Here is a 15,808-nt window from a genome sequence, read left to right on the forward strand (position 1 = left end):
ATAAAAGTTTACAAATAAAAGCAAATAGAAACACAGTCACTACCTGTGATTTCTGCTTATGTTTCCACTCCCAATCATATTCTTAGCTACTTTTGGACCCCATGGGGGAAAAGAAACCAGAACGGAATAAAACTTCTAACATCAGAACTACCAGTAACTGAAAGAAGAGAAAAAAAAAAAACACATAACAAAACAGAAACGAAGCCGTCTAGAGTGCAAGGTATCCCAGGAGCGTGGGCTCTTAAGTACCCCCTGCACGGAGGCAGCGGGCCAGCTGCATGTCTCTGGGCATAATTGTCATGTCACGTGCCTGGCATGGATGGCACACAGGTTGGTGTCTTCAAAGAGGCGCACCAGGTAGGCCTTGCTGGGCTCCTGCAGGGCGCTAGTGGTTGCGCTCTGGAAGCGCAGGTCCGGGCTGATGGCCTGGGTGATCTCGCGCACCAGGCGCTGGAAGTGCAGCTTGCGCAGGAGCAGCTGAGTGGACTTCTGCTACTTTCTGATTTTGCAGAGTGCCAGGGTGCCAGGCCTGTAGCCGTGGGGCTTCTTGATCCCTCCTGTAGGCGGCGCCCTCTTGCCGGCAGCTTTGGTGGCCAGGGGCTTCCTGGGGGCGTCCGAGGTGGTGGCTTTGCGGGTGTTCTGCTTGATGTCCACTGTGGTGCAGGGCCGCGGCCTCTCCCCTGTCCTTGGGCTGAGCCTGGCCAGCTGCAGGCAGCTCTGGCGTCAGGGAGCGAGGGCGGTGGGTTTGTGGACAGGATTCAGAGAGCCTGTGAGTTGAGATCCGTGCAGAAGATGCACCCTCACGCTTAGCTCCTTTGAATCCAGCCCTAGACTTACCTGCTCACAGGTCTGCGGGTCAGAAGTCAGGCTGCTCGTTCGCCCTGTGGGGTCCTGGGCTTCCGAGGTCTACGCACCCGCAGTGGGAATCTTCTTGCAGCTAGTCTTGCTCTGTGGTCTCAACCAAGTTTAGAGTCTTATAATTCGCTGCGATGATTGCATTAGAGCCACCTGGCTAGCTTCCATTGCACTCATTGCTTCACGAGATTTTTAATCTAATGAGAATGAGCTGTCCCCATCCCACCCTACAAAGTAGCTGGTCAGGGCTGAGTGCAGTCCTGGGGGTAAGGGGATGACATGCCCAGGTGTCAGCTCAAAGGATCTCTGCATCATCCTGAAGTTGGAGGCAGGGCAAGGAGCACCAATGAGGTTCTCCTCCCTCCACCCCTCTCCCCCCCACAGTAAAAGCTTATCAAGTCTATGGGTTGTGCCACACCCAAGGGTGGTGTTACCTTCCATTGTATTTACGGGTTCACAGATTTGTAACCTAATCAAGGTATGAAAAACTAAGTTCATGGGTTCCTCCAACACTCAAAAGAGGGGCAGATATCTGGAGTATGCATTATGGGATGGATCATAGGTGGTGGTTGATACGGTTTTGTTGTCACCACATAAAATCTCATCTTGAATTGTAATCCCTATAGTCCCCATACTCCCCATGTCAAGGGAGAGACCAGGTGGAGGTAACTGAATCATGGGGGCAGTTCCCCAGTTTCCCCCATGCTGTTCTTGGGATAGTGAGTGGGTTCTCACAAGATCTAATGGTTTTATAAGGGACTCTTCCCTCTCACTCTTTGCACTTCTCTCTCCTGCTGCCTTGTGAAGAAGGACGTATTTGCTTCCCCTCCTGCCACGATTGTAAGTTTCCTGAGGCCTCCCCAGCCATTCAGAACAGTGAGTCAATTAAACCTCTTTTCTTTATAAATTATCTAGTCTCAGGTATTTCTTTATAGCAGTGTGACAACAGACTAATACCGTGGTCATCCAGAATTCTGCCTGCAACAGAGATTCTGACAGTTCACATTTTATGATAGTAATGGAAGTATTTATAATAAAAATATGTTTTAATAAAGTTGTGTCTTATGCAGTTGATGAGGCATGAAGTTGTTTTATCAGGTGCTCTGATGGTACATAGCACCAGGAAAGAGAATGTGAAAAATCTAAGTAGCCACTCCTCTAGCTGACATTTCTCTCTGGCAGGGATGTTCCTGGGGCATTATTCTCTGCTACGAAACACATATTGGAAACTGCAGAGAGGCTCATGGGAAAGCGGAAGCTTTTCTGATAAAATGATCCTGTGTGAATATCACTGATGCTCTTCTTGGCTCCTCCTCAGTCTTGGACCTGGATGTGATGGCTGGATTGAGCCATCTTTCCATTGCCCAGGATGGAAATGACAGAGAAGCCATCCCTGACTTTATTGAGCCATTTATGTGAGTTAACAGGTGATACCTCCAGGGGGGTTCATGAGAACAAAATTCCTGTTTCAGTCCATCTTACACTTTTCTGACACTTGTAGCAGAAAGCAACACTCATCCATATAATGCATGCCATTCGCAGACAAGAAATTTTATGAGATCTATAGTAACAAAATAAGTAACACCATTACAATTTGTATGTATATTATGTCTTTTAATACTAATGATTTGATTGAAAAGAATGTATTATTAAAAATAAATCCCATGGCATTAGCTCCAAGTGCTTTGGTAGCAGGAGCTGTAAATTTTGATCAATATTTAATATCAAAGAATGTTTAGTTTTTATAAATAAATATATATAAAGATAATTGAATATGTCTACAGAGAGGGTGAGTATAGATAAATTGTTAGAAATCAGAGTAAATATATATAATGGTATAATGAGTGATAATGATTTGAGTGTTAGACATAAGTTGATGAGTATTAAATTGTGTAGTCTAGAGGATTGAAATGTTATCACCAAGAAATGATAACTCTTCAAAATAACCCTGGAGAATCCAGAGAGATTAGATTCTGATTGTCAGTGAGTCAAAGGAAAGGCTGCCAATGACATATGCAATGGACACCATTACGAGGGCCATAGGGTGGAGTATTGAGTTTAAAAGACATTAATACATCACAGAACAATTATTTTTGTTACTTGTTGTCCAGAATTCTGCCACAACAAACTGAAGGCACCAAATGGATATGAAAAACTCATTTAATACAGCAAAATATTTCTTACCTCTTTTTTTCCCCTGTAAGTTGATTCAAGTACAAAATTAATGAGGTCAAGATTGTATCTTAGATCCCTGGATAGCCTAGTTAATTTGCACAAAGAAAATTACATTTTATGACTATGGACTCTATGACTAACTTTGTCAGGTCACTTATGAAATATGTGTCACTGATCACAAGTGCAATTAAGTAAAAGTGCACAGATGTTTTAGAGAAAAATCTGCATCGTTACTAAGAAACTGAACAACTAAAAATACAGAATGGCAGAATGTAAGCGTATGTTATTCATTTTATAGCTTAGTGGTTTTGATAAATATTTCTAATTGCAGAATTCTTTATTCATATACTTGAATGCCCAGTGTGTCAAACAGAGCGTTGCACTAGTTGATGAGGGAAAAAAATTGGGGTCTGTAAACCAACATTGTAAGGATTCTTATGTCTTCCTACTTCACTAACTCATGTCCTTTCATCTACCACCAAAACTACCCTCTGAAATAATTTAAAAAATGTGAGAATTAGGGCTCTATGAGACACTGTTGTCAAAGCACTGATGTGGCCAGACACTCTCATTTTAGAAATTAGGAAATGACAACTTGTCTGAACTCACCCAGTCAGGCAGTGGCAAATATGGGACTTAAACTTAGGTAGTGACATTCTTTCTGTATAGTATAATTCAGTAATTCACATTTATTTATCTCCTGCTTAACAGACTGAGTTGAGTTTTCCAGACTGATGAGTAGCTCTGCTCCACACTGTTATTTATTCAGGGATCCAGATTTGTTGCAATTCAATTATTCCATTGCTGTCTTGTCATCATTTTTGTGAGGAAAATTTGTCTGCAAAACACTCTAGTTGACACTGAGGAGAAGAGAGTCTGGGAGGGGACTGCCCATGGAATGTTGAGCTAGGCCTGAGAGTGGAACTTGGCATAAGAGTGGACACATGGCTGAAGTTAACATCAAATGAGGCTGGACGGCCGCATGCCCAGAAGACAGGAAGACAGATTTTGATGAACAATTGGGAATATCTATCATTGAACCCTATTAATTCCCATTATCTTCAGTTTTAATAATAAACTTACTAAATAGGTTTAAGAATTCTTCAGAGTTCTTTCACATCAGTTTTCTCCTGTGTCTTAGCCCCTTTGCACTGCTATAACAAAATATCTTAGGCTGGGTAATTTATAATGAACAGAAATGTATTTCTTACTGTTCTGGAGGCTGGGAGTTCAAGATCAGGGTGCCAACAGTGGTGTCTGCTGAGGGCTACTCTCAGGTTTCAAAATGCCACCTTATGACTCTCCTCATGTGGTGGAAGGAGGAAGGGCAAGAGTGGCCTGTGACCATTTTGTAAGAATGCTAATTTGTTCATGAGGGTGGACCTCTCACGGCCTAATCACCAACCTAAAGGCCTCATCTCTTAATACCAACACAATGGGAATTAAGTGTCAACATGAATTTTGGAGAGCATGTAGTCAAATCACAGCATGAAAACCTAGTAAAGTTCAAAGAGCAGGAGTATGCTTACAATCTTAAAAGTGAGCTTTAGGAAGTACAGCAATAAAGTCCTTTTAAATCAAATGTTTGTACAGCCTGTAACAATGGCAGCTCATTAGTGGAAATTATCTCTTTGGCCAGGTTACAAAATCTTTCCTCTTTCTTTTTGTTTCTATTCCCTTACACATATTTTAGACCCTGTAGATTTTCTGATTCCCTTGGTAGAGAAAAGTGTAAGGTATTCTTGCACCAGGGTAGTATTCTGTTGGGGTCTTAGTTGATTGATTTTTGGGGCTTTTTTATTGAATGTGTTATGACTGGCCAACACTTTCAACATAGTGAAAGGACATAAAATAGACATTAACATAAAAATAGCTTCAGACAGATTAATTTTTGAATAATATGAAACTCACAGACAAAAATCAAATGCTATGATACTATGGGTCAAGAACTGACTGATGTGAGTAAACTTCTTGTTTTCAAAAAGATAAATGAAATACATGGCTGAGCTCATATTTGCTTTTCTGGTATTAATATCTTATGTGTGATAAAATATCAAATGTGAGAACATAACTTGGTGAACGGAAAACAAATAAGCAAAACCTCTCTGTATCTCTGTATTTATATCTCCCATTGCCTTGTTTCACAGGGAATTTATGGCAGTTTTGAAGGTTAAGAAAAGTTATATTGTAGGTAAGAGGCTCCTAGATTCTGCTGTGTGAAATCTTTTTTTTTTCTTGCACAATGTTTAAGAGGCACGGGAAAAAGTTCTCTCTAGTCAAAAAAAGTTGGAAGATGATGGATACTTTAATCCCTTTTAGAGATTTGCAGTAAACATCAACATAGTAAATTATGTAAGGTGAACTGACTAAAAATATTCTGTTTAACGTTAATGCTGTGTCTTCTGCACTGGTTTGACTATGAGGCACGCATTTCTCCTCTCAAAACATCTATTGTCATTGTACAGATTATGAATTAATATTTGCTGTTATGTTTGAACCATTGATAAGACTATCTCAGACTTTTGAAAACAAGATAGAAGGCATATATAAAATGTCACAAATATTTGATTTTTATTTAATTGTTGAAATATACAAAATGAGTGCAATTATAGAAATCTATAATATTGCCTGAGAATTTCAAATTTCACTTTCCGAAATAGCATTACCAAAGTTTCAAAAAGCCAAAGTACAGTTATTCCTGGGAATACATTTTTCATTGTTCTTTTCTTGAGTTTCGATGTTTCCTCTTACACATATGTGATATTACATAAATGCACAAATATGGCCATTCCATTTATGCTTCTGGCTCTCTTCTTTTTTTCCCTGATTCCCACCCTGCCTTTCTTTTTCCTTTCAGCCACATTGGCATTCCTGTCTCTACTCCAGAGAATGCACATCAGCCTATTACATATTATTCCATATATTTCATCTGGAATCATATATAAAAAGACACACACACACATGCGTATATACACACACACATTTAAGGACGAGCTTCTGGAGGTCAACTTCTTGGATTTGCACCTTGTCTCTGACACTTACCGTGTGACCTTGGAGAATCTTTCTAACCTCTCAGTAACTCAGCTGATTTATTTGAAAACTGGGCTAACGGCATTTGTGAAGATTAAGTGCATTATTTCATGTTACGTGTTTAGAAAGGTACCTGGTGTGTAATGAGTGTTCAATAATGTCAGTGACTAGTATAATTTGTATTATATTATTTCATTTGTTGGTTGCTTGCTTTTCATAAAGTGATCATATATACCCAATATTCTTCATCTTACTTTATTCATTTATAATAGTTTTACTTTGTGGAAATTATTCCAAATCAACTAATTTACCTTAAGTCAATGTCTTCATATTATTAGATGGCAAATTATTCAGCCATTTTCCTTGTCATGACATTCACTTATTTCTAGTGTTTATTGTAAATGATGCTACAATAAACACCTAGCTATGTATGTCCTTCTGCATCGGTTTATTTTCCCCTTTAAAATAAAAAAAAAAAAATTGGCCGGGCGCGGTGGCTCATGACTGTAATCCCAGCACTTTGGGAGGCTGAGGCGGGCAGATTACCTGAGGTCAGGAGTTCGAGACCAGCCTGACCAACATGGTGAAACCCTGTCTCTACTAAAATTACAAAACTTAGCCAGGCGTGATGGTGGGCACCTGTAGTCCCAGCTACTCAGGAGGCCTGGTGACAGAGTGAGACCCTGTCTCAAAAAAAAAATAAATAAAATAAAATGAAATAAAAAAATAAAAAAATATTGTGGTGAAATACACATAACATAAAGTTTTTAACACCTTAGCAGTTTGTAAGTGTACAGTTCAGTAGTGTTAACTACATACACATGTTGTGCAACCAATATTCAAAACATTCTTCATCTTGAAGTACTGAAATTCTATATCCATTAAGTACCAACTCATTTTTCCCCCCTTCCACATAGCGCCTGGAAACCACCCTTCTACTTTCTGTCTCTATCAGTGTGACTAGTCTGGGTGCCTTGTGTAAGGGGAATTATACAGTATCTTTCTTCCTGTGACTGGTTTATTTCATTTAGAATGAAGTCCTCAAGTTTCATCCATGTTGTAGCAGATGACAGAATTTTCTTCCTTATAAAGCCCAATCATATTTTATTGCATGCATATATTATAATACCTCATCTTCTTTATCCATTCTCCCCTTGGTTGTTGGTTGTTGGACACCTGTGTTGCTTTTATCTTTTGGCTGTTATAAATAATGCTGCTAAGACCATGGGTATGCAAATAACTCTTCCAAACTGCTTTCAATTCTTTTGAGTATATACTCAGAAGTGGAATTGCTAAATCATATGGTAATTCTATTTTTCATATTTTTAGATACCGCCGTACTGTTTACCATAGTGGCTGTGCCATTTTACTATATTGGTTTTTATTTCCGTTGGTTTCCTGTTAACATTTTGATACTAGTGTAGATTAATATCTTTCAGAGATTATTTGGATAGAAATAAGAAAAAAGTGGTTTTAGTAGTGAAATCCACTAAAACCTATGGAATCATCTAGGAAGGAGTGTAGAAGAACCAGGTTTAGAATTGATGTAGTTACTGTCTAACACATCATAAAGAGTTTTTGATAATTATGTAATAATTGCTGTAGAAACTAAAAGGTTAATCTTTTGACATTTAAGTGTATAATAATTATATTGTCATATGTTCATGGGTGTCTTCAGAAGCTGAAAATTCACCTCTGTATCTGAAAATGTCAGCACCTTTGCTATTAATAGCAGTAGTTTCTTATCAAGATCCAGAAATTATTTTTGAAACAGATGTTTTATTTTTCCTGTTCATTGTCCTTCTATTCTCTAGGTTTTAAATATACAAGTTATCTAATAAATGACCTTCATTGGCACCCATGGTCTACTTATTATATCTCAGTTCTATAGAAATTATGTGATTTTAATTATATTTCTAAATTATGTTATGAAAATAATTTATATTCGTGGCTACCAGAAATCAACAATATGACAGATCCTAGTTTTCTACATACTTGTTTTGTTCTAGCAGGTGTGGAGGGGACCGTAGGATTCCTCATTTCCTTTTTTTTTTTTTTTTTGAAGTCTCGCTTTGTCACCCAGGCTGGAGTGGGATTCCTCATTTCTAATGGGCTTCCATCTGAGGCTGGTGCTGCTGTGGGGCTGGTGTAGGTCACACCTTGTGCAGCAGGGGACTAGAGGACCAACAAAGGTCTGGCTCCTATGGCACCAAAGAAGCCAGTTTTTAAAAGTAGCTTTTTATCTAAGGCATTATCTTTGTTGATAATGCATTTTTCATAAGGTCAAAAAATTTATTCAGTTTGAACATGCTGAATTGATTCTTTTGATTTTGTATCTCTTTGCTTACACCATAACCACTGCATTCTTTTAACTACAGTCAACGCTTTTCCTTCTTTGCGTCTTTTAATTTTTCCTCTTTGGCACTGAAGTACTGTGTTTTTCTGAGCCCCTAGATTGAAAATATCCAGTTACCAAATCTTTAACTTTTAACAGACTTGACATATCAAACTAATATATACGTATACATACTATAATTATATGTAAACTAGTACTATAAAGTATTATGGTAATTAGAATTCTTATATTTCTAAACACAGAAGACCATGTAGAAATGATGAGATAGTAATGACTATTGCATTATCATTTATCTTATGGAAATTCTGTATTCCATCAAACATACATGTGGTATGTGTCCAACATATAATTATTGCATTTAGAGAAATATTATGTCACCACTGATACACATGAAAACAAATACAATCTTCTTTTAACTAAAATTAGATGCCTTGAAGGGAAGGGGTATAGTTTACTAGAGCATAGAGCTGGCTATCAGGAATCAGAATTTTATGACCTACACCAGGGTCCCCAGTTTCCAGGCCATGAACCAGTACTAGTCCGTGGCCTGTTAACAACCAGGCTGTGCAGCAGGAGGTGAGCAGTGGGCAAGTGAGCAAAGCTTCATCTGTATTCATAGCTGCTCCCCATCACTCACATTAATGCCTGAGCTCTGCCTCCTGTCAGATCAGCAGTAGCATTAGATTGTCATAAGAGCACAAACCCTAGTGTGAACTATGCATGCGAGGATCTAGGCTGAGTGCTCCTTATGAGACTCTACTGCTTGATTACCTGAGGTGGAGCCGAGGCAGTGATGCTAGTGCTGGGGAGCGGCTGCATATAAGATGAACATTAGCAGAGAGGTTTGACCGCTCAGACAGCATGATAAATCAATTGTTTACAGACTCATATCAAAATCCTATCAGTGAGTGGCAAGTGACAATTAAGCTGCATCTGTTGGCAGGCTTTAAGTCCGAATGTGACAGTTATTTTAGCCCACATGTGGCCCTGTCATTATTTTATTTACCACTTCTGCCCATGCCTCTTTCTTGCACTGCACACTTGTCTCAGTCAAGTTTTGGCAAACTCATGAGCTAACTCTAGCCAAAATGAGTAAAAAAGAAACATCACTGGAGAGCTTCTTTGAAAAGGAGGAAAGACCCAATGATGAGACAGAAGAAGACACTAAGATTGCTAACAAAAAGAAAGCTGCATTTAAAAGAAAATACCGAGAATCCTACTAAAATTATGGGTTCAATGCAAAAGGTGATTCACAGTCTCCAAACCCACTTTGTATAATATGTGGTGATCACCTATCCAATGAAGCCACGAAACCTTCAAAACTGCTTTGTCTCATGGAGACCAACCACTCTGCATTAAAAGACAAGCCTTTGGAGTTTTTCAAATGAAAAAAAAAATGTGAACACAAAGAGAAGCAATTATTGAAGGCCACCACTGCATCAGATGCGTCTGCACTGACAGCATCATTCTTGCGGCTAACCACATTGCTAAAGCTAAGAAGCCTTTTACTGTTGGTGAAGAGTTGATCCTGCCTGCTGCTAAGGACATTTGTTGTAAACTTTTAGGAGACACTGCAGTTCAAAAGGTGGTACATGTTCCTCTTTCAGCCAGAACCATAACTAAATGAATTGATAAAATAAAAGATACTGAGACACCATTGTTAGAGAGGATTAATGAGTCACTGTGGTAAGCAATCCAGGTTGATGAGTCTACTGATGTTGACAACAATGTAACAATACTTGTTTGTTTGTTTTTGAGATGGAGTCTCTGTTGCACAGGCTGAAGTGTGCTTCCCGGGTTCAAACAATTCTCCTGTCTCAGTCTCCCGAGTAGTTGGGATTACAGGTGCCCACCACCGCGCCTGGCTAATTTTTGTATTTTTAATAGAGACGGGGTTTCATCATCTTGGCCAGGCTGGTGTCGAACTCCTGACCTTGTGATCCACCTGCCTCAGCCTCCCAAAGTGCAGGGATTACAGGCATGAGCCACTGCCCAGGCCAACAATGCTTATTTTTGTGCAATATATTTTCAGGAGGATGTGCATGAGGTAATGTGTGCACTTTTCTTGCCAACCAACACCAGAGCTGCAGCACTAGTCAAGTCTTTGAATGATTACATATCAGGAAAACTTAACTGGTCGTTTTGTGTTGGTATATGCATGGATAGAGTGGCCATGACTGGACAGCTTTCTGGTTTCACTGCTTGGGTTAAAGAGGTTGCTTCTGAATGTGAGTCTATGCACTGTGTCATCCGTAGAGAAATGCTGGCAAGCCAAAAAGTGTCAGCTGAACTTAACATCATTTTGCAGAATGTAGTTAAAATTATCAACCACATTAAAGTACATACCCTCAACTTATGTCTGTTCACTAAGCTCTGTGAGGAGATGGATGCGGAGCACACCTGTCTTCTCTTACACCTAGAACTGAGATGGCTTTCTAAAGGTAGATCACTGGCCAGAGTTTTTGAGTTATGAGAGCTACTCCAGAGATTTCTTTTAGAAAAAGTCACCACTGGCAGCACATTTCAGTGACACAGAATGGGCCACAAAACTTGCTTACTCATGTGACGTATTCAACCTGCTCAACAAACTCAATCTGTCACTTCAGGGTAGAATGACAAGTGTGTTCAAGTCGGCAGAAAAAGTGGCTATGTTCAAAGCCAAATTGGAATTATGAGGGTGATGAGTGAACATTTTTTTTTTACAAGATTCAATCATTAGCAGGAATTTTGAAAGAGATTGAGCCAGAGCCTTCTTTTTCCCAGGTGGTATATGATTACCTACTTCAGGTTTCAAAACAGTTTGAGCATTACTTCCCAATGATAAAAGACCCCTGAACTGGGAAGGAAAGGATCTGCTTCCCATTTGTAAATAAACCAGAGGAATCCACTTTGTCCATGCTAGAAGAGGATTAACGGCTTGAGATTGCAAATGACAGTGGCCTTGAAAGCATGTTGAGACAACTTCAAATCTCCATATGTTCTGGGTTAAAGCCGAGGTGAAATATCCTGAGATGGCCACAAAAGCACTGAAAAGCCTGCTTCATTTCCAGCTTCTTACTTTGTGAAGGACAGTTTTCTGTAGTGACAGCAACCAAAACAAGATTTCAGAGTAGACTGGACATAAGCAACAGACTTGGGGTGTCACTGTCTTCCATCACACCCAGATGATACCCTCTAGTTACCAGCTCAGGACTTCCACTGATTCTACATTATGATGAGTTGTATAATTATTTCATTATATATTACAACATAATAATAATAGAAACAAAGTGCACAATAAATGTGATGTGCTTTAATCATTCCAAAACCATCACCCACCATGGTCCATGGAAAAATTGTCTTCCATGAAACCAATCCCTGGTGCTGAAAATGTTGGGCACTGCTAACCTAGACACCTTCAAACACCTGGAGGAGTCCAGATATTGAATCATGGATTAGGGATTTGTTTGCCTTACAACTGAGGGCCACAGACAATTAGATGGTGCGTAGTTGAAAGGAAATAAGACACAAGACTGCCATTGACCTCAGGAGTGAATTCAAGGCACCAGCAATGGAGTTGATCATTGTACTAAAAAGTGAGTAGGAGTTCAGCTCACTGATAGAAGAAAAGCCAAAGAAAGACTCAGAGTGGCTGCCTTCTCAGTCCCGAGCTTCTCCTTCCCTGTGCAGATTGGTCTCTCTGTTATTCTTTCTGCCTCTCCTTTTTCCCTGTGACTCTTGATCTTTCTCATTCTGTTTTTCTTTTTATTTATTCTCCTCATCAACTGTAGTAGGCATCATTGAGACCTCCATATGCTTCTCATTATTACAAAGAAAATCACAATTCTGGAATTAGATGCGAGTCTGATGGAAGTAATTTTGATTAATTGATTCTAGCAACATGAATATGTTGCACGTAGATCTCAGCTTGAAATGCCTTGATTTGGAAGTTAATACTAGGTAAGAAAATGCTTATAAATGTTTACTTGGGGATTCAGAACTCAGAAGTACAGATGTAGTAGTGTCAGCATTTTACACAGAACAAAACCTTTTTTTTTTGAGACTGAGTCTCTCTCTGTCCCCCAGGCTGGAGTGCAGTGGCGCAATCTTGGCTCACTGTAACCTCCGCCTCCCGGGTTCAAGTGATTCTCCTGCCTCAGCCTCCTGAGTAGCTGGGACTAGAGGCACTCACCACCACACCCAGCTAATTTTTGTATTTTTAGTAGAGACCGGGTTTCACCATGTTGTCCAGGATGGTCTTGATCTCTTGTTCTTGTGATCTGCCTGCCTCAGCCTCCCAAAGTGCTGGGATTACAGGCATGAGCCACAGCGCCTGGCTGACAAAAACATTTTTATGGAGAAAAAAAGGTAGAGGTAAAAGACCCCTAACTTAAGCAAAGTATTTCTATTTCTGTAGGCTGGGCACAGTGGTGCACGCCTGTAATTCCAGCACTTTGGGAGGCAGATGGCTTGAGCCCAGGAGTTCCAGACCAGTCTAGCCAACATGGTGAGACCCTGTCTCTACAAAAAATAAACAAATTAGCCTGGCAAGGTGTCACATGCCTCTAGTTCTAGCTATATTTGAGGGGCTGAGGTTAGAGGATCGGTTGAGCCCAGGAGGTCAAGGCTGCAGTAAGCACTCCAACCTGGGCAATAGATTGAGACTCTGTCTCTAAAACACACACACACGCACACACGAACACACGTGTGTGTGAGAGAGAGAGTGTGTGTGTGTATATATATATATCTCCTAGTTGGCGAGTATGAATATAAACTACCATAGTTAATATTTTTATATTGCTATTAGAGCTGAAAAATGTTTAGAAGCCAACTATTTCCTACTTCCTAATTATCCCATTTACAGGAGAGGATATTAAAGTCATTTAAAGACTACATGAACATTAGTCCTACCCCTTATTTTCTTTTTCTTTCTTTTTTTTTTTTTTTGAAACAGAGTTTCGCTCTGTCGCCCAGGCTGGAGTGCAGTGGTGCGATCTTGGCTCACTGCAAGCTCCGCCTTGCGGGTTCGCGCCATTCTCCTGCCTCAGCCTCCCGAGTAGCTGGGACTACAGGCGCCTGTCACCACGCCCAGCTAATTTTTTGTATTTTTAGTAGAGATGGGGTTTCACCGTGTTAGCCAGGATGGTCTCAATCTCCTGACCTCATGATCCGCCCGCCTCAGCCTCCCAAAGTGCTGGGATTACAGGCGTGAGCCACCGTGCCCGGCCTCTTATTTTCAATATAAACTTTTTTTCTGCTTATTTCCCCAGGTGTATAGGTAATAATGATAATCAAAACAATTATAAAACTAGAATTAGATACACATACATACATACACATTATATTTTAATTCAGAGTGATTTAGGTCACTAGGTTTGCTAAAGTAGTCTCAGGAAGTATGTATATATGTGTATGTGTGTGTGTATATATATACACACACATATATATGTATGTATATATATTTGTATTTGTATTCATTTTTAAATATTAAAATGTCTGTAGAAGAGTCGTGAGACTTTAGAATAAAAATAACTAAAACAAATACCAATGTATTTATTGTTAGGTCTGCAAGTCATAAAAGAGATCCATTTTCATGAGTTCTGCTGTGCTAACCTGTGGAAAACAAAATATGAGCAGGGTTTAACTTCTGCAGTTATAATTAATCTTTCTAAATTTAACATCATTCTACAATAATAAAATTTTTCTCTAGTCCATGTTAAGTGTGTAAATAAATTCAATGCAAAGTAATGTTTAAACCTTTTTGGCTGTTGCTTTTCTAAATTCATCTAAGGCATTTTCATTTAGGTCTCAGTTCATAAGTTCTTCCCTGATCTCCTTTTTAAAAATAGCCCTGCCATTCTGTATTAAATCAGCTTATTCTCATTCCTGCGGAGCCCTTGTCAGTACCTGAAAGTATCTTGTTTATTTATATTTTTAGTTGTTCACTATTATCTAATTCGAGAGCAAATCCAGGTTTTGTGGGGTCTGAAGCTAACACGATTCTGGTGATCCTTTTAAAGAAAATAATTTGAAATTATGAGTACAGCAAGTCCTTGAATAATGCTGTTTTGTTCAACATCATTTCATAATAACACTGATGAGCAAAAACACTGACTCCCAGAGGGACCACTGTCTGTGTGGAGCTGGCACCTTCTCCCCCGATCCGCAGGGTTTTCTCTGGGTTCTCAGGTTGCCTTCCAATCCCAAAGACGTGCACATTAGGTGAACTGGCACATCCTCATTGTCCCAGTGTGAGCGAGTGTGGGTGTGAGTGTGACTGAACCCCGTGATGGGTTGTTGTCCTGTCCAAGCCTGTCTCCCCAACCTTGTACCCTGAGCTGCTGAGATTGGCTCTGGCTAATCACGACCCTGAGCTGGAATAATTGGGTAAATAATTATCTTATTTTTATTAAATATATTTATTAATTATTACATATATGTATGTCTATTAAATATTTGCATAGCTAACATTTATTTGGTTAATAGCAGGAGTGTTTTGGTTTTTATTTAGGAGTTTGCTGATGCTTTTGTGGCCAGAAATATGCAGTAGGAACTTCCCTCTCGTTTACATCAATTTGTCAGTGTAAAGTTGGATTTGTGGTATGTCATTCAGCTTAAAGTCGCTGTTTCCAAGAACTTTCTGACTTATTGTACAAAATGAGGTAGAAAATGTCGCAGAGAGCACTGTGCAAGGGAGTGGACCTGAAGGTTTTCTTCACTGGCTTCAGGTAAATCCAGCCCCGGTCTTACCCATCAGCTCGTGAGATTTCCTAGGGGCAGAGACTTCATTTCTTGCTCACTGCTGTATCTCCAGCATTTCACAGACACTTAATACATATTTTTTTGAGTGAATTAATGAAGGTGCATGCTACAATCATACTTCCTTTATTGCTCATAATTGCTTTTCTCATAGCAAATACAAATTTCTGCTGTTATAAATAATGAGGCACAGTGATCTCATTATTTCATTGTTCCATTTGAGTTCCTATATTTGTTTGCTGTGGTGCTTTATGGAAAAGTAATTTTGTTGTAATAAGGACTGCATTTTTTCTGTTTAAATTGCTATCCAGCATGACGTCTCTCAGGATATAATATTATATTTCACTGTTATATTTCATATAATTGTGAAAGACTTAGCAAGATCATTCTCACTTTCCCTTTTGAGAATTTTATGGGTACTTATATTTATTTATTTTTGACTTAATTTTACTTTCTGAATTTTGCCTCAATGAGCATATATTGATTTTTACAATAAAAATAATGAAAAAAATTTTTTGGAAAAAAAAAAAAACAACGGAGTAAGTTTTGTTCTCACTGTTTGCCTGAAGCCTGTCACCATTTTGCAGAATACTTTTACCACATGAAATTCCTGTTCATAGTCCCTACTCACCTTATCCTAATTTTTTTTCTTTC

At 39.2% G+C, this 15,808-nt stretch overlaps 1 pseudogene; it reads right to left on the reverse strand.

The window, feature by feature from the left end:
- Positions 1–208: 208 nt before the first annotated feature.
- LOC107972861 (histone H3.Y-like) overlaps positions 209–15,808 on the reverse strand; it is a 39,074-nt pseudogene continuing 23,474 nt past the window's right edge.

The sequence above is a fragment of the Pan troglodytes genome, chromosome 4, assembly GCF_028858775.2.
Source record: "Pan troglodytes isolate AG18354 chromosome 4, NHGRI_mPanTro3-v2.0_pri, whole genome shotgun sequence".
In the NCBI taxonomy this organism is placed as follows: Eukaryota; Metazoa; Chordata; class Mammalia; order Primates; family Hominidae; genus Pan; species Pan troglodytes.